Genomic DNA, 16,420 nt, shown 5'->3' on the forward strand with positions numbered 1-16,420 from the left:
TGTTTATACCCCACAGAGGGACAGCATTTGGGCAGAACGTCCTATCTGTTAAGGGTGGCCATCTGTGGAACAGTCTTCCTCAACCCATTAGAGAATGCTCGACATTCAATTTGTTTAAAGCAAAGGTTAAAAACTGGTTATGGACAAATCAAGTGTGTGATCATGTATGAGTTGTATAGTTTTAATGTTTTATTTGGGAACAGAATGGTGTGTATGTGTAAGTTTGGTGATGGAGTTTTTATTATGAATGAATGATGATTTTTTTTATGAATTATTGTCTATTTTTTTATGTTTAAGGAAAACAGATGGAAATTAGCCTTTGGCTATAATCTGGCATGTTTACATTCATGTAATTTTTTTTTTTTACATTTATGTTCATTAACATGCACTGTCCTAAATAAATAAATTAAATAAGACACGAGAACAAATCAGCCCTAATTAACGAAGAGCTCAGTGTCCGGTCCGAAATTCAAACAACCCACGTTCGTCAAACGACACAGAAAAGCACTACAACACCCTGACCCAGTGTTTAAATGACCCCCCTCCCCACCCCTCGTCACTTACGTCACACGGGTACAAGGAGCGCAAGTAAGCAGCTGTGCGCTCGCGCTCGCTCAGCCAACGGTGGCAAGTACAAAGACAGAACCAAACCGTTCACTTTAATACATTTATTTAATATCTTTGTATTATTATCATTTTCTCCGTACTTTAAGAGTTTCGCTAAATCCCGCAAACAGTTCTCCGGACAGGGCAGACAACTTATCTGCGAGGCGAGCTGTAATTTATTGTGAAAGTTGGATTAGAGCGGAGCCGCGTGAACTCACCGGGAATACGCGGCTCAGATGATGAGCAGCGGTGAAAGATCACATCTGCAGAATCGGCGGAATCCCGTGCTGTCAACGGTAATTTGCCTTGCATTTATTTTTGATTGAGTTTGGTTTAATTTGATATTTGATATTGACACAAGTGAGCTCGTTCACGTGAGCAGAATCTCATCATTCTGGCCATGTTGCAGGCTGTGGTGGACCTTAAAATAACTATTACCAAGAAGGGTTTTAATAAAACTCTATTATCGGCTTTATTATTATTTTCCGAAATTGGAATTGCCGAAATGAAATGAAAGGATTTCTCTCTCTCTTTTTTTCTGCTGCATGTTCGGACACATTTACATTTCTGGAAACGTTTTTCTGGATTCCTCCAGTTGCATTTAGTGTCACTTATCGCTAATGTTCAAAGGCCGTGTTATCTAAACTGTCTTTTATCTGGGATCTTGAGTCCCACATGTCAAAGACACGAGTGTTCTGTGGATAAATGGTTGTGCAAAAATACAGAAACGGTGTGTTGTATTTCGAAAAGTATCTGCTGGTGGCTCTGGTCTTACACAACAGCACATTGAAAAAAATATTTAAATTATAGAAGTAATAATTGAAGGATGAATAAAGTTTTCTCCTGACTCCTTTACAGCACGTGCAAATAGTATATTAAGCAAATCATTGTGGAAAAGCAATGATCAATTTTTAAGAATCTCTTAATCTTAAAGTGGATTTAAATTGAACGTACAGGCTTAATTTAGTGTTAAATGTGACTTTGCTGCTTTGCATTCTCCCGTAACCTACAGCGCTACGGTGTCCACAGTGTACGAATGGCAGTCGAGAGACCTTATCAGCTCAGCCAGACTAAACCTAGTCCACTTCAGTCCAAAACAACGGACCACTCAGCTTAAAGTAGTAACCCTCTTTGCGCAATTATTTGCAACTGTTTCAGAGAGAGTTACAAAATACATGTGAGGAACCTGAAGATTTTGAATTAACACCATATGCATATGTGTAAATCTATTTGTTTGTTATGTTTTGAAATTTCAACGCAGCAGCAAATTAACTCCCGCGACCCTGTTCTGTATGCCTACGCATGCATCTAATAATGTACAGGCAGAATAATTACAGTCGTGTTTCTGTGTGCATAAAATACATAAGAATTTAATTGTTAGGGGACTTAATTGTCCACAAGTGTTTCTGATCCTAATTAAACCTACTTGAGCAGCATCACATGAGAGAACATGTTGGTCCTTAGTCCCCTGTGCATTTTGCATAGTGTGGCTAATAAATGTGCCCATTGTTAGGCAAACACCTCTGGCACATTACTAAACAAGCATATTCATTACTATTACAGCTGCTGCTGCAGTAATGCATCAGAGAGGCATGCTCCTCGGTGGGTCTGTGTGTGCAGGTGCACTCGGTGAATGAGTGGTGCCCCGCTGGATGATGTATTTAGTCTTAATTTGCAAACATTAGTGGGTGGCACAGAAGTTTCAGTGCATACAGAATAAACATTACTGAGGTTTTGCATACATAAATGAGCTTCTGCTCTGTAAGTGCAGCTACAATCAGTGTGGCAAACTTTCCACAGTCATGAGTTTCGGTATAGCCACAGATAAAAATGCTGAATGACAATACAGGGATCGCTGAATTTGTTACATAGATATAGGACCTTCATATGCATGCAGTACATTGTGGTTTGGAACAACTTTCCAGCTAAATGATTCAGACTGCGATCTGGCCTCAGGGGCCAGAGAGCGAAAGCTGGGAGTGCTTTCTGACCTTCTCACTGCCCCGAGTGCTGTTAGCTAGTACTGTACACCACGTTCAGCTGCAGGATCCCAAAGCTCTAACAGAAAAGAGTTCTTTAAGAAGAAGGTGAAAAAAGGATTTGTTGTTCTTGGTCAGAGTTCACATAGAAAGGACGCACTGAAAGTCAAGTGGCTCCACTCACTATCACTGCTGTATCTGTTCATTCAGTTTTGTTTGGTAACAAAAAGTGTGATATTAGATGTGGGACTTTTTCCTTTCCTTTAAATAAAAATACAGCAGGTGTATTTTGTCAAAGTCTCTATGGTAAAGCAAGAATAAATTTGTGTTTGTCATGGAGTTAGTTTTGTGTCTTTATCTTGCAGTCAAATAATGTAGGTTTTGTTGTTTTTCTTAAAAAACATTTGGCATGTTGAGATGAATATCATGGGAGGGACCTGTGGTAATAGAGACACGGCTCTACTGGTCAGTGTCAACTGGACAACATTAGTAATTGTGAGAGAGAGTCCATGAAATAGACAAAGGAGTGTAGTTGTCCTCTCCATGAGAATCAGCTCAACATCAATGGACTGAAATGCATTTAACGTTAATTTAGAAAATACATCTTTACAAAATTAAGTAAATAAGTAAATAAGTAAAACTTTTCCTCCAGTTTAAGAAATTATGTTTACGTATGTTTTAATTTCAAACCTGCTGTTTAGTTGCATTGAAGACACTTGAGTAAGGTCATTATATTGTGGTCAGTGTCATCATCTAAGCAGCCAGAGATGAGCAATAACAGGCAGTGCAGATAACTTACAAAAATCCCTTTGTCAGATTTTACTTAATACCAGTACAAAACATTACTATGTTTATACATCAGCTGTCCAAAGTCGCTTCACTTCATTTTGTTTTTATTTTTTATATGAAAACACAATGGGAGCATCTGATAATTTACATTATGCCATTACACATAAGTGAATGAGTTTGACCCAGCAGGTAGTTTTTTTAAAAAAAAAAATGCCGCAATGAGATTCATTTACGGATAGACAACATTCAGAAATAGCCATGGTTTCCTAATTATGAGACGCCTTAACAAGACAAGGATGAGAGACACAACAAGAACAGAGAAATACAGCGTCCTTGGTAATTTCTTGCTGCTTAACTTTGTACTTTTCCCTTGGCTGTGGTTAAGACAATCGAGACGAGAGAGGGAGTAATAGCGAAGGCAGAGATAACGATAGAGAGTGTCTGGAGAGACAAAGGAAGAGAACGTGTGAGCGAACAAAGGAGACAGAACGAAGAGGGTGATCCGGAGAGCCTCAGCTGGATTAACGCTCCTGGAGGTGTGATAGACAGGTGTGAGTGTAAGAGTGTGAGTGTTTGTGTCAGCCCCATCAAGTGACCATGGATGTCCTGTGTGGCACGGCGTCCTCCAATTCAATTGGACCCATGCAATTGAACCAGGGGCTCTAAGAATAGCTTCCACTACAAAGTGCTGTCACTCTGGATTGTTAAAAGAGAAGTCCGCAATATCCATCTAGATATTGAGCAAACACAAAAATTCTTGGGAGATCGAATTGTACGTGATATTTCATCGTCTCTATCCTCAGGCCAGTCCATGCAATTAAAGAAGAAAGAAAAAGGAGGAAAAGTCATCTCTCTTATGGATCTGTGCATTATATTGGGGATTAAGGAAGTCAATTATTGTTATAGTGTAGTCAGAGAGCATGTGAAAAGAAAGAAAAAGAAAAAAATACAGTTTTAGTTAGTTTTTTTTCAGACTGACTACATTATTAATATTGTTACCTCATGACTCATTTCCTTCATGACTACATCAGAAAAAGGCAAATTCTATTACACAGAGGCACACAAACAAATTTCATGACTCATTTGGACATAAACAAAATTACTGAAATCTCTGTGAAGTGCATGCATAAATACAAATGTCTACATTATGTGCTCTCTTTCTGTCTTTCTGTCCAGCTCAGTCAACAGCAATAGGTGAAAATGTTTTGCACCGCAAATCTATTATTCATGTTGGCACGAAAGTAATGAACCGAAAAGCTGCTGTTGCACTATCACAAATTTGACATTGCTGTTTTTTTTCTCTAACAAATAGAAAATAAGTGCAGAGTGTTCCTGTCAGAGTGCATCTTTTTAAGAAGACAACTGAAACGGGCAAAATTACTGTAGTTCTAAAACAAACTCTCAATTTGCTAGCTAGGAAATGTAAAAACAACAACAGAAAAAAAATCGAAATTGCAATCGCTGTAACGTACTGTGGCCACTGGGTGCTAAGGCTGTGGCGCCATCTGAAGAGGCCAGGGTTGGGGATCAAACCAGTAGCCCTGTGGTTAGGGGACAATGCTCCTACGTGTGAGTCAAAGCAGCCAAGAGAGGGTAAAATAGCAAGTGAAAAGCTTAAAATGCATTGTGATTATGCAAAAATCCAGTAGAGTGGGGTGATTGTTGCTGAAAGGCAAGCAGAGATGATACTCACCCTTCCGTGTTCCCCATCAGTGTTGTATGGGTAATATTACTATTGCGAATATTAAAGGTTGAGCTCACACAGCACCATCATATTGTGTACTATCATATGTTTGTAGTATGGCTTGCTCTAAAAGAAAAACATTTCTTAATCTGATTAGAAAAACAGCCCTACACCTTAATGGAAAAAAAAGAAATACATTAGTATAATAAAAGCAAACTGAATTGAAGCTTTAGTATTGTGTCACATGGTTAATATTTTTTAAGAAATGAGGGAGAAAAAGCAAATCAACTCATTAAACTTGCATCCAGCCAACCAAGTGATTATTCATACTATGTCCCAATCGGAGAAACACAGAGGCCAATAATCAATTAACTGATATGTACTAGAACTAAAATATAACAAAGACTTTAGGCTCTAAACCATACGCACACAAACTTAAAACCTTGGGATATTCCAGAGATCACAGTACCCTCTTCATTATGTGAATTTTCTTTATAAAGGTTTTCCTGGCTAAAACTAATCTGCTGAAATGAAAAATCACAGTAATATCCTCACTTACTTCCTAACTCTCCTTCTGCGGTAACATGCAGATTGCAACTGATCTTAGAGCAGTGAAACATAATTAACATCCAGTGCATGCAATACTGATTAAGTGCAAAGAACCACAAAAAAGCTCCTGGCCTCTTAGCTTCCAGGACACACCCTTGAAAATGACAGCAGCTACAGACTCCAGTGGCTCAGAGTCAAGCTTGCCTCCAGAGACAGTAGCCAAGTGCGGCCACAAGATGGCAGCAACTTATAGTTTGTATGCAAACATGCAATGTCAGTCACTTTACGGAAAGCTGTTTGAAATGTAAGCCAAGTTTTGTACACATGCAAAAAGCTTTATTTAAACACACACAAAATTACCTTGCCTTGAATTACTTTCACATAGAGTTTGTTTCTAAATAAATCTATTAATACATTTGTTTTTGTTTCTTTTCATTTTGATGCGCTTTCCATGAAGTAGGAGGCAGTCACAGATAACTTTATTTATTCAGTTTGATGTATGCCAGGTGGCGCGTATTGTTCTTTTGACTGTAATCACAATGTGTAACCATAGTTAGTGTAACCATAGCGCAAATTTGGTTAGGCTACACAATCGCGTGATTTGTGATGTTCTATGCGGATAAAAGAGTGCAGCTAGCATTTAGTGGAAAAGTCAAAGGTAAATGTGATTGTCATTTTTTTTAGCCATAACTTGACACGTGTCGGTAGGTCTGCCTTCAACACATCACCTCAGTGACCTATCGGAAAGCCACTACACACACACATCCATGGTCACAAGTGCGCACACCCGATCTTTATTTACACAATTAAACAGCAAAAATTAGAACCAATCCCTTTCTGTTAGCAGCAGGAAACATCTACTGCTTATTTAATATACATCGACGTCCACGTAGCTTCAAGGCACAGTTTAATGGTTGACTTTGCTGTTCTAACTTTCAGGTGCGCACTGGGTTAAACTGATAAGATAAGAGGTTATTAAATCTTCCCAAGTACACTCAGCAGTGTGTCAATAGCAGAGCGCCATCTCAGTTCCTTTATGAAACCACTCCAACACCTGTAGGAAAAAAAATTTAATTACTTATTTGCTTTTAAAGAGCAATAAACTGATATATATAGCATCAGAAAAGGACTTACCCAGTGGTTGCCTTACACCTTCCCTCATTTTTAGCCTTTTTTGTTATGGCTTAAAAAAGAATAACCTTGCGCCTACTCTGGATGCTCTTTGCTGCTTCTTTTGTTTACTCCACACAACACATAGTGCAGGCTAGACTGTGCTCTTGTTTCTTTGCCAGTATGTGCACAGTTAATGTCTTGGCTGGAAACTATTTCCCTTGATGCCCATCTGGGCCGTGTCCCGATGTTGCTCTCTGGTCTCTTGGTAGCGTCTGCTGCCTTTTCCTGCATGTTCTCTGCTCCGCACCCACAGCAGAATCAGATATGAAGTGCAGCACATTCCATCACTTACTGTGGCCCGTGTGTCAGGCAGCATTGTACCTTCCTGCCCCTGTGAACAAAAGACAATCAATCTTACATGCCCCAAAGAATCCACTCATGGTGCACAGACTGAACTGTTTCTGCAGCGTCGACCAAAAGCGATCAGAGCTTTTGCGGTTGCCAAGAAAACAGCCAAATAGTGGTTTTCAAATTTGTTTAATATATAATTGCGCTATAGAATGTGCCTTACAGTCTCAGTCAGAAATCATTGCATCATTGTTTTTTCCATTTTCACACACGCTGAACATAAGAAACCTGTTATAATGGAGTAAATATAGCAAAGCCAGAAACGTGGCACTCAGAAACCAAATGCATCATTTCATTCTTGGTTCTCTAGGAGCTTTGCTATTTCAGCTTCACAGCATGAAGATTTACCACATTCCTTTTGGATATCAGCCATGCACTGAGACTCGTAAATTATGTCCTTCCTTCCTTCATTCCGTCAGTTTAAGAAAGTCCCATGGAATAGTTTGAGGATTTATTTTTCCAGTGTATGAGCCCATCAAGGGAAGTTGAGAAGCGTTATGCACCCTTTTCAGTCAGTACTTGTTTAGTGTCATAAGAAGAACAATTGTTGTGAAATCAAATTTGTTACAAGAGTGCACTTTTTTAACCTTTCATTCATACCTTTGAATGATTGGTGGAAGGTTTTACTGCTGTGGTGTCTGAAGCACACTGTACATCCCTCCATTCATAAAAATTTTAACCATTGAGAGGACGTATCTTTTAAAGTTTGCATTTGTTTTCTTTTTCTTTGTTGTTGTTTTTGTTTGTTTTGTTGTTTTGTTGTTTTCCAACTAAATTTAGGCTTAAAAGCTAGAGAGTGAGCCCTACTTAGTAAAGCTTTCTGATGGTCAGATTTTAAAGGCGTCCCTGTGATTGCTTTGATTGCTAGCGGATTGCCACAGTAACCTGTAGCTAGTAAGGAAGATGTCAACTGGTCTATCCAACGAACTATCGCTCAGAGCGGTAGTTCATGTGACCCAAAAGGGAAATAGACAATGTTATGACTGAACAACAACTGAACCAACACATTTAAAAACAACAGTGAACAGCTGTACAGTTCAGGTTCACTACTGCTTAGTGAAAACAAGTAACAAGCAAAAACAAGCAAACTGCAGCCAAAGCAATCCCAGAGATGTTTTCAGTGGAGCACTGTTTACCTCTCCGTGACCAGTTTCACCTAGCAACAGCAACCATGTCCAGAAACCACTGAACAATCAGTTGTAGAATATACATTTTTCCCTAGCAACCAGAAGTTGCTAGGGAAAAATGTCACTGACTGGTCTCTAGGTGTGACTGGGGCTTTAGCAATCATAGTACCTGCCAGTGCCAGTGCCAGTGGGTCTCTAGGCCCATGTGAAAGAGACCTTAGCTGTCTCTTCTGCTCAATTCAGTTTTATTTATATATCACCAAATCACAACAACAATTGCTTCAATGCACTTAAATCACAATACTTAAATTGTTGTGATGATGATATAAAAACAGACTGTGAAAACTCTGAGTTACATGGTGAAACCTGGTTGAAATCAAAGATAGGACAAAGACAAAAAGTCCATTCGTCATGATTCTTTGATTATTCAATTCTATTTTAAATAAATCTCTGCCACCGTTAGTTAAGACGAGTCTGCAATAACAGGAGGACAGAGATTGAAGAGAATGAAAACAGAAAGCAAAAAAAAAAAGAAAAAAGAAGAAGAATGACAACAGCAGGTTACCAATGACAGGAGTACGCAGTGATAGATACTGTCATTTTTCAGAAGCTGCTGGCTTCACAGAGATAGCACGCAGCCAGGAGACCGTGTTGGCCTCTGTTTTTTGTTTTGTTTTACTTTGATTTCGCTCGCTCAGTTCAGTGATCAGTTTTGTTTTTACTCACTGGTTGGGTTTAGGAAAAGGTTGCGGTGCTGAAATATGAAGAGTAGCCAATGAATCAAGAATCCCTGCTCAAGAGTACATATGTAATCCATTAGGAGTGAGATGCGGTACATCATGGACACGTCTTAAATGCAACTGTGTTTTTTTACAAAACACCCATATTCAATAACCCAAAAATGAAAGCAGACCGTTATTGCTCTATTATCTATCTTTTTAGGAAGAAAGATAAAAGAGGTACTGAATGACAGACTGCATTGCACTGGTATTGCTTTACTTGGCATAATCTAAGACCGCACCAAGCCATGGGACTCTTTTGTCTTTGTAGATTTCCTATATTAATCTGTTATGGCCTAAATGAAAAATAAGTTTTTCAAAGTCACATATATTTGCCTGTCACCCGCAATGATTTTATAAAGTGAGTAGCTGCATATGTATGGGAGTAAGAGTATCTTTGATATTTGAGCTCAGCAGATGTGAAATAGTAAGATTTCAGCTCTCTTTGCCATATGTTAATACTTAGACTAAATTCTGAGAGTCTCTTGTAAATCGTGCTTTACAGAAAAAACAAAAAAACCTGCTCATTAAGTGTAATCAGTGTTGTAGATGGACTGGGATATGTCGCCTCACAGGCTTGATTGAAGGTCATGATTGGAATTATCTCTCAGATAAGTCATGACAGAAGTCAGTGGGTTGTGATGATGGAGACATATCACTCATGCTCTTTCTCTCCAAGATGAATCACCCAGTCAGACTCATATGATTATACACTAATGACCGACCTACACGCATCAGTTTGCTGAACAGGGGCCATGTGCTAGCCTTTCAGCCGGGCCACTATGGGTCAAGCTGTGGATCAAAATTTGAGGTGACAGATACGCTCACGTCTCAGTGGGGGGTGACAGTACATCTGTTCTGCACGAGGTCAATTCCTCCTTGGTGCGCGCCGAAACATTTCCATACAAAGTACAGACTTGAGTGTTTATCAGAGAGGAATCAATACCTGCATAGGAGCAGCAAAGGATTTAAAAAAGATCAAAGAACACAGGAACGCTTTCACTTTAGTAAACTCTGAAGCAGGCAGAGGTATTGAGCAATTTTCCATTCGTTCAGATCCACATCGGTTAGGTGCTAAAAATACCCCCTTTTCCCTTGTTGTATCTATATGGGTTGAGGGTCAAATATAGATCCTTTTGCTCCCTAACACAGCCTATTATCACAGTAGAGAGCACAAACAACAGTTGCTTTATCTCAGTGACTGCTCAGCTGGAAACTGTTGCAACCATACTTCTTCTGTGGGCTTTGGGTCGCACATCAGGACAACTTTTCACCATCAACAGACAAATAATCTCTGAATTCTGAAATTCACTCATCATTTCATAATGAAAATATTTTGTTGTTGTTTTTTTAAATGCCCCTGCTCCAATGTACGTATTTTTTGAAGGTTTGGCAAATTTTAAACTGCTTCCGTCCTGCTATTTCTGCAAATCTAATCCTCGCTATAATCTTTGTTTGAAGGCCCAAGACGTCACAGAAGAAAAGCAAACACTTTGAATAGAGTTGTGCATGCACTTGTCATGTTAAATCAACATAGTTTACTCAAAGTGAGGTCTTCATGCAAAGAGCATGGCGCAGAAAATGCTTCAGGTTACAGAAAGTAATCAGAAAAGTGCAGCGACTGGCTGCCTCCTCCCCATAGTGAGGCCCTGTAAGACACAAGGTAAACAACAGCTAAAGTACAGAGGATTAGACAAAATGAAAGCAGATTACTGCGTGGTCAAAAAATGTTCTACATTTTAAGGATTCAAATAAATAGAAAATTTCTGGTCATGTCCATGAGAATCTGGAAAATTTGTTTCAGTGTTTTCTTGTTTTAATTAAAAAAAAAGATGAGGTTTTCATAAGATGTTTTTCATGTGGTCTTATTTCTGATGTTAAACGTTTGGCTGTACAACTGCTCAGGTGCACAGTTTGTTAATGGGTTTCCCATCGAATAGAGCCCAAGTATCGTGTCAAAGTGCACAACTGAACCCCTGAATCCAGTGTTGGATATAAGTCAGCATCACGTTAAATCTTGTGTACCCAAGAAAATTGGGTTTCCTCTAACAACCAGTATTGGAAACTAATGTCGTAGAGACCTTCCTCTCAGTGTTCTTCTATTTTGTCAATGGCTCTGGTGACGTGACTAAGGGGACAAAAGTAAACTTTCCTGCCTAACTCACCTTTTCCACCTTTTAAAAGTAAAACTGGTAAACTGATGTTTGACGGAGCAGTCTTAACCAGCTGTTGCTGTGCTGAAAACACAGTGGAATTTAACCGTACAGTAAGAGACGAGAACCAACATCCAGTGGAGACTACATTATGTTGTATTCAAGCAGTAAGATCATCCCTTATGAGGCGGAATCTGCTCAGAACAATAGGTTTCAGTCTCAGGCTTCTGTAGATCTTTATACAATTTTGATTGTTACTGATTTGAATGAATTAGAATATGGATATTGTTTTGTATATACATACAAACATTTCAATATGAGGTCTGGCCTCATCTAATGTGATGCAGTCACCTGTGTGTGCATAGATTGCTCAAGCTTCTGGATCTGTTGTTGACAAATTGCTCTCCCTATTTCTGGATGAGTACAGTCTGCAGCTGTGCAATGGTTGCTGGTTGTGGCTGCCTCTAATGAAACCGCTGACCCAGCGTGTCCCATGTCCAGTAAGGCAGCATGTCGGAACTAGATTTTTTTCCAAGGAAGAATCACCTCATCCTGAGAGATTAGCACTACTACAGTGTCCACATTGCACTACTGTATTATACAGCTTCAGGCTGGATGTGCTTGTGCCACAAAAATGGCACAAGTACCAGCTTGAGCAGCTCATCTCAGTTTCTCTCATATTTACACCAAGAACAATGAGACTAGAGAGCCTCCAGGGACAGTTTTGGACATATAGCAGGATCCAGCACGCCAATAGTCATCTTTACTCAGTCGTGGCACTAATGATCACTGATGGTCAAGTTACTTGAAAAAAGTAATTATTAACTAATTACTGATTACTTCTCCAAAAAGTAATCCCATTACTTTACTGATTACTTATTTGCAAAAGTAATTAGTTACTTAGTTACTTTTTAAAAATATGACACACAACCTGAATAAGTAATAAAGCAATAGACCTTTCAGTCCCCCCCCCCAAAATTAAATTTATGTATGCTGTATGCATTTTGTTCATTCCTAAGTTGTGAGTCTACACAACAGCCAAAATAGTCTTTAGTTATTAACATTTGAAATGATGAAGGCACTTGAAAAGTAACACAAAATTATCTGCCTTTCCAGAAAAACAAAACTTTTCAGAAGTACTTAAGGTTTTGTGAGAGTACAAGACCCTGTTCAGTCTTTCCCTCCCATGCTTCTAGACTTCGGATTGGCCAAGCTATCGTTTTTAGCATTTACATGTGGACGGAGACATTTTTTAAAACTGCATGTGTGGACGGGATTTCTTTAAAAAAAACAAAACAACATCCTTTCAAAAGATACCTGTGTGCGTGTGGACATATGTCATTCTTAAATCTATTTTCACCTGTTTAGCAGGAGTGGAGCAGGCGGAGGTTTGCCCAGTGCCGCAGCGGTCATGACAGCGGTAGGATCCGGGGGTTTCTCTTTGAATTTCATATTCCCGAGGCAGCGTGCTAGGTACTTGCTCAGACATTTAGGGGTTTTTTTTTCGCTGTAAAAAGAAGTTTTCTTCCCACGCAGTGTACAGCAGACACTAATGTTTTTGTCACTTTTTACAGAAGCAAACTCAAAGTAAGGTCGGTACTTCCACGTATTAAATGCTGCACAATCATACTCTCTCCCGCACTCTATATATTACCCATTGTTGATCTGCACACGTCTGTTACCACGAATGTCGCACGCCCTTACATCATTGTCATGAGACACTCTCACAAACAAAATCACGGTTTAGTAACGCAGTAATGCCACGTGCTTACGGGAAAGTAACAGTAACAATAACAAATTTTATTAAATTAAAGATTTAATATTAATTTTAATTATTCAAATTAAGATCTCAGGTTTTATGTGTAGTTGAACATCTTTACACTGACAGAAAGGCTACAGTTTAGTGCTATAAAAATCAAATTGAATTGGTCCGGGCCACTTAGCATCAAAGTGGGCTGTGTGTGGCCCACACTGCGAGAAGAGTTTGACATCCCTTATTTAGTATTATTCTATTTCCTGTCATGAATTGTTGACCTCACAAGCCCCCAGACAAAAGAACCAGTCGTCTTTATTGAGCTGTCTGTGCACAATATTAAGGGAAGCTAATATGCTCGAGGAGTTGAGAATATTATCAGTTTTCTCATCTATCTCCCTACTTAGAACTGTGACTTTAATACAGAACATACGCCCCATTGCGTTGAATGGTTTTTCTTATGCTATTAGCCAACAAATTTATAACTTCTTTGGCATTAGTTATTGGGTGTGTCTGACGAACTCTAACAGGACATGCGTCCTACAGCTTACACATAAACCAAATGTCACTGCCGCAGTGCTGCTTGTCGTTAGTGCTGTAATTGGTAAACGGTTTGGAATGAGTATGTAAATTAAGGGATTTGAATTGGAGACAATGTGAGACTAATGTCTCCCAGAGGAATATTTTTGTCTATGCTACCTTACCATGAATGAAGTCTTTCTCTTTGGTTTTCAGTGGCGAGGATTGTTAGTTGGAGTTGAAAAACAACATGCCCTCCTCCTTCACTGAAGAGACCGCTGATGTCAGTGTGTCTTTGACGGGAAGTTGGACGTGGGCCTCTGTGTTTTGTGTACACAGTGAGGGAGACATTGACCTCTCTTCATATGTAGCACTCAGACATGCACAACGTGCAGCCGTCTGTTATAGGTATAAACACAAATTTCTGGTGCTAGTTTTACTGATTCATTTAAAAAAACATACGGAGCAAAATAACTTCTGCAGTCTCTATGCTGCGCTGTCTTGCACTGGTGCTGTTTATGCGAACAGTAAGGCTGTGTGACAGGATCGTTGCAATACTAAACAGATGTTAACGTCATAGCCGGCTTCAAACTGGCTATGGCAGTAATGTTACATCCCAAGAAAAAATTTTCTCTGTGGAAAAAAAATCAAATACTGCCATTTTGTCAGAAGCCAGTGATGTTGCAGGCGTAGGCACAAGATGTCCTTTGATGCCTTGATGCACTGGTTAGATCAAAACTGGGTGACGATGAAGTGATGGTTCAATTTGGAAAAGTTTATATAGGGAGGCATAAGGGCTGAAGAAATAAATTCATAAATGCAGAAGTTTTATTTGTATCATTTTTGCTAAAGGCTGCATCGTTTATATGATTTATTGCTTACAATTTGTTAGTTTTAAACAAACAAATCATAAGGAGGTTTGGGTTAAAGAAACTCTGCTGAGGCAGAGGTCTCAACAGGGTTAGGGTCACTGGTGAATATAAACTGGCTGTAAGTGTGAATGTGACTGTGAGTGTCATGTGACAGACTGGCTACTTGTCCAGGGTATACCCCGCCTTTACCCTGTGACAGCAGGGAACCACCGGGCAACCCTAGGTTGTAGCAGAAGCAGAAGATGGATGGATAAATAGATTGATTGATATTAGTAATAGCAATACCTTTAGTAACTGAATTGTCTTCTCAGTTAAAAAAACAAAAACGAAGTCTGTTGTGTGTTTGTCTCATGACTCACTGATCCCGTTGCTCTTGTAGTCATCCTTGATATCATTTAGCTGCTTTCCCACGGTTATATTCAAATTCAACTATCTTGGACTGCAGTTTTTGTCAGTAGGCCTTCTTCTGCTCTGGAGATGTGCTGCAAATTTGGTGGACACTAACCAGAACCTAGGGGCAAGTGGAGAATTTCTGCAGTTAAACAGCCCGTCATTGCTAGCTGCAGTCCATGACTAAGATAGACACTCACATGAGAAGCAGCTGATTTGATCTCTCAGTTTTTCATTTGCTACAAATTATTTTGCAAATGAAAGTCGCGCAAAGCAGAAACTTATGAAAGGTATTATTTAAATGTTTAAATATATGCGTGCACCCCATTTGCAACATATGCACAGTATGGAGTTATGCTTCTTAACAAGTGGCTTGTACAATGTGCTGTCAAGCAGAAATCTGAAGTGCTAGTGGCTGTTCCAAATAGCCACATTAATATAAAGGACAACAAAGTCATTTTCCTCAATTTCTTTTTTGTTTACATTTCACATGACTACTTACAGCACGAGGAGGCTGTTTTCTTTGTAAATGCATACTGTTGCCTGCAAGATTTTCCACCAGTGTAACTCTTTATGAATAGCTGTGTTTAAACTAAGGCGAACTATCAACTGTCTCATTACATTTATATGCTGCAGAAGTGAGCAAAGTCAGGGTATCTGTCTCCCCCCCCCCCCCCCTCCCCAAGCTATGCGCAGCTGACCTAGTCGCTAGTTTCTTTTTTCCATGAGATGATTCATACCTCGGGTGTGCAGTTCTCTCCTGTCAAAGCTCATCTTCTTTAAAGGGTTATCATTAATTAAGCTCGCTGTCGTCTTTCAGACATGTTGTCATAAACTAAACACATCAAATATTCAGTACAGACCAACAAGCTGCTTTTATGGAGTATTATTTATGCTCTCCAAAGGCCTGCACCATACTACTGAAGGTCTTCTGGAAGCTCAAGACTTTTTTGCATTACACCCATCACCAGACAACCAGCACAACAAATCTTAGATGCAAATGTTGCAGCAGGTCAAACTTCTTTACAGAAATACTACAGTTTGCACTTTGGGTAGAGAACGTTGACAACGCACAAGGATAAAATATTAATATATTTATTTCTAAAATTATGTATTAAAATGTACACTAAAATGTGTGCATGCAAAATAAGTGGAAATGACGTCCAGAGGAAGTAGGCTGACTATGGTGACTGGCTAAAATGTGGAAGGATCTCTTTGCAACTCATCAGCATCCAATTCACAGAGACTCAAACATGAATCCCAGTCAAATCTAAATGTTGTTCAAGATGAAGGCCTTTATTGACCACGCGTGTAAAATCCATGCAAATATTTTAAATTCACATATTTAATAAATTATTTTAAGAATGATTTTACCAGATGCATTTGTGGCATTTATTCTTTTAAACCAAGCTCAAACTGATCTGACCAAACAGACCGCTTCACTTGGCAACAAGTGCACTGGAGCTCAAATGCATACCAGTTCTGAATGTACAAATAGTAGAAAAATAATATTTTATTTCAGACACATAGCTAGATGCTGCTCCAGGTCAACAGCTCTCTGCCCCCTCAGATGTGGCCCCAACTCTGCGAGCGACCTCTCGCAGCTTCAGCTCCTGGATCAAACCATGAAATTCTCCCTGCTGCTGCCTTCTTGTGACAACTGGATGAACCAAGAATCTCTGCTTGGTCCTTTTCTTGT

The 16,420-nt window shown here is 39.3% G+C and overlaps 1 protein-coding gene across 1 annotated transcript in view; it reads left to right on the forward strand.

Annotated features, from left to right (window-relative positions):
• Window positions 1–572: 572 nt before the first annotated feature.
• gcgra (glucagon receptor a) overlaps window positions 573–16,420 on the forward strand; it is a 49,040-nt gene continuing 33,192 nt past the window's right edge. The window contains exon 1 of the mRNA XM_085157141.1: window positions 573–902. The gene's annotated coding sequence lies outside the window, so the exon portion shown is untranslated. The remainder of the gene's footprint in view (window positions 903–16,420) is intronic.

Source organism: Neolamprologus multifasciatus, chromosome 4, assembly GCF_963576455.1.
Source record: "Neolamprologus multifasciatus chromosome 4, fNeoMul1.2, whole genome shotgun sequence".
In the NCBI taxonomy this organism is placed as follows: domain Eukaryota; kingdom Metazoa; phylum Chordata; class Actinopteri; order Cichliformes; family Cichlidae; genus Neolamprologus; species Neolamprologus multifasciatus.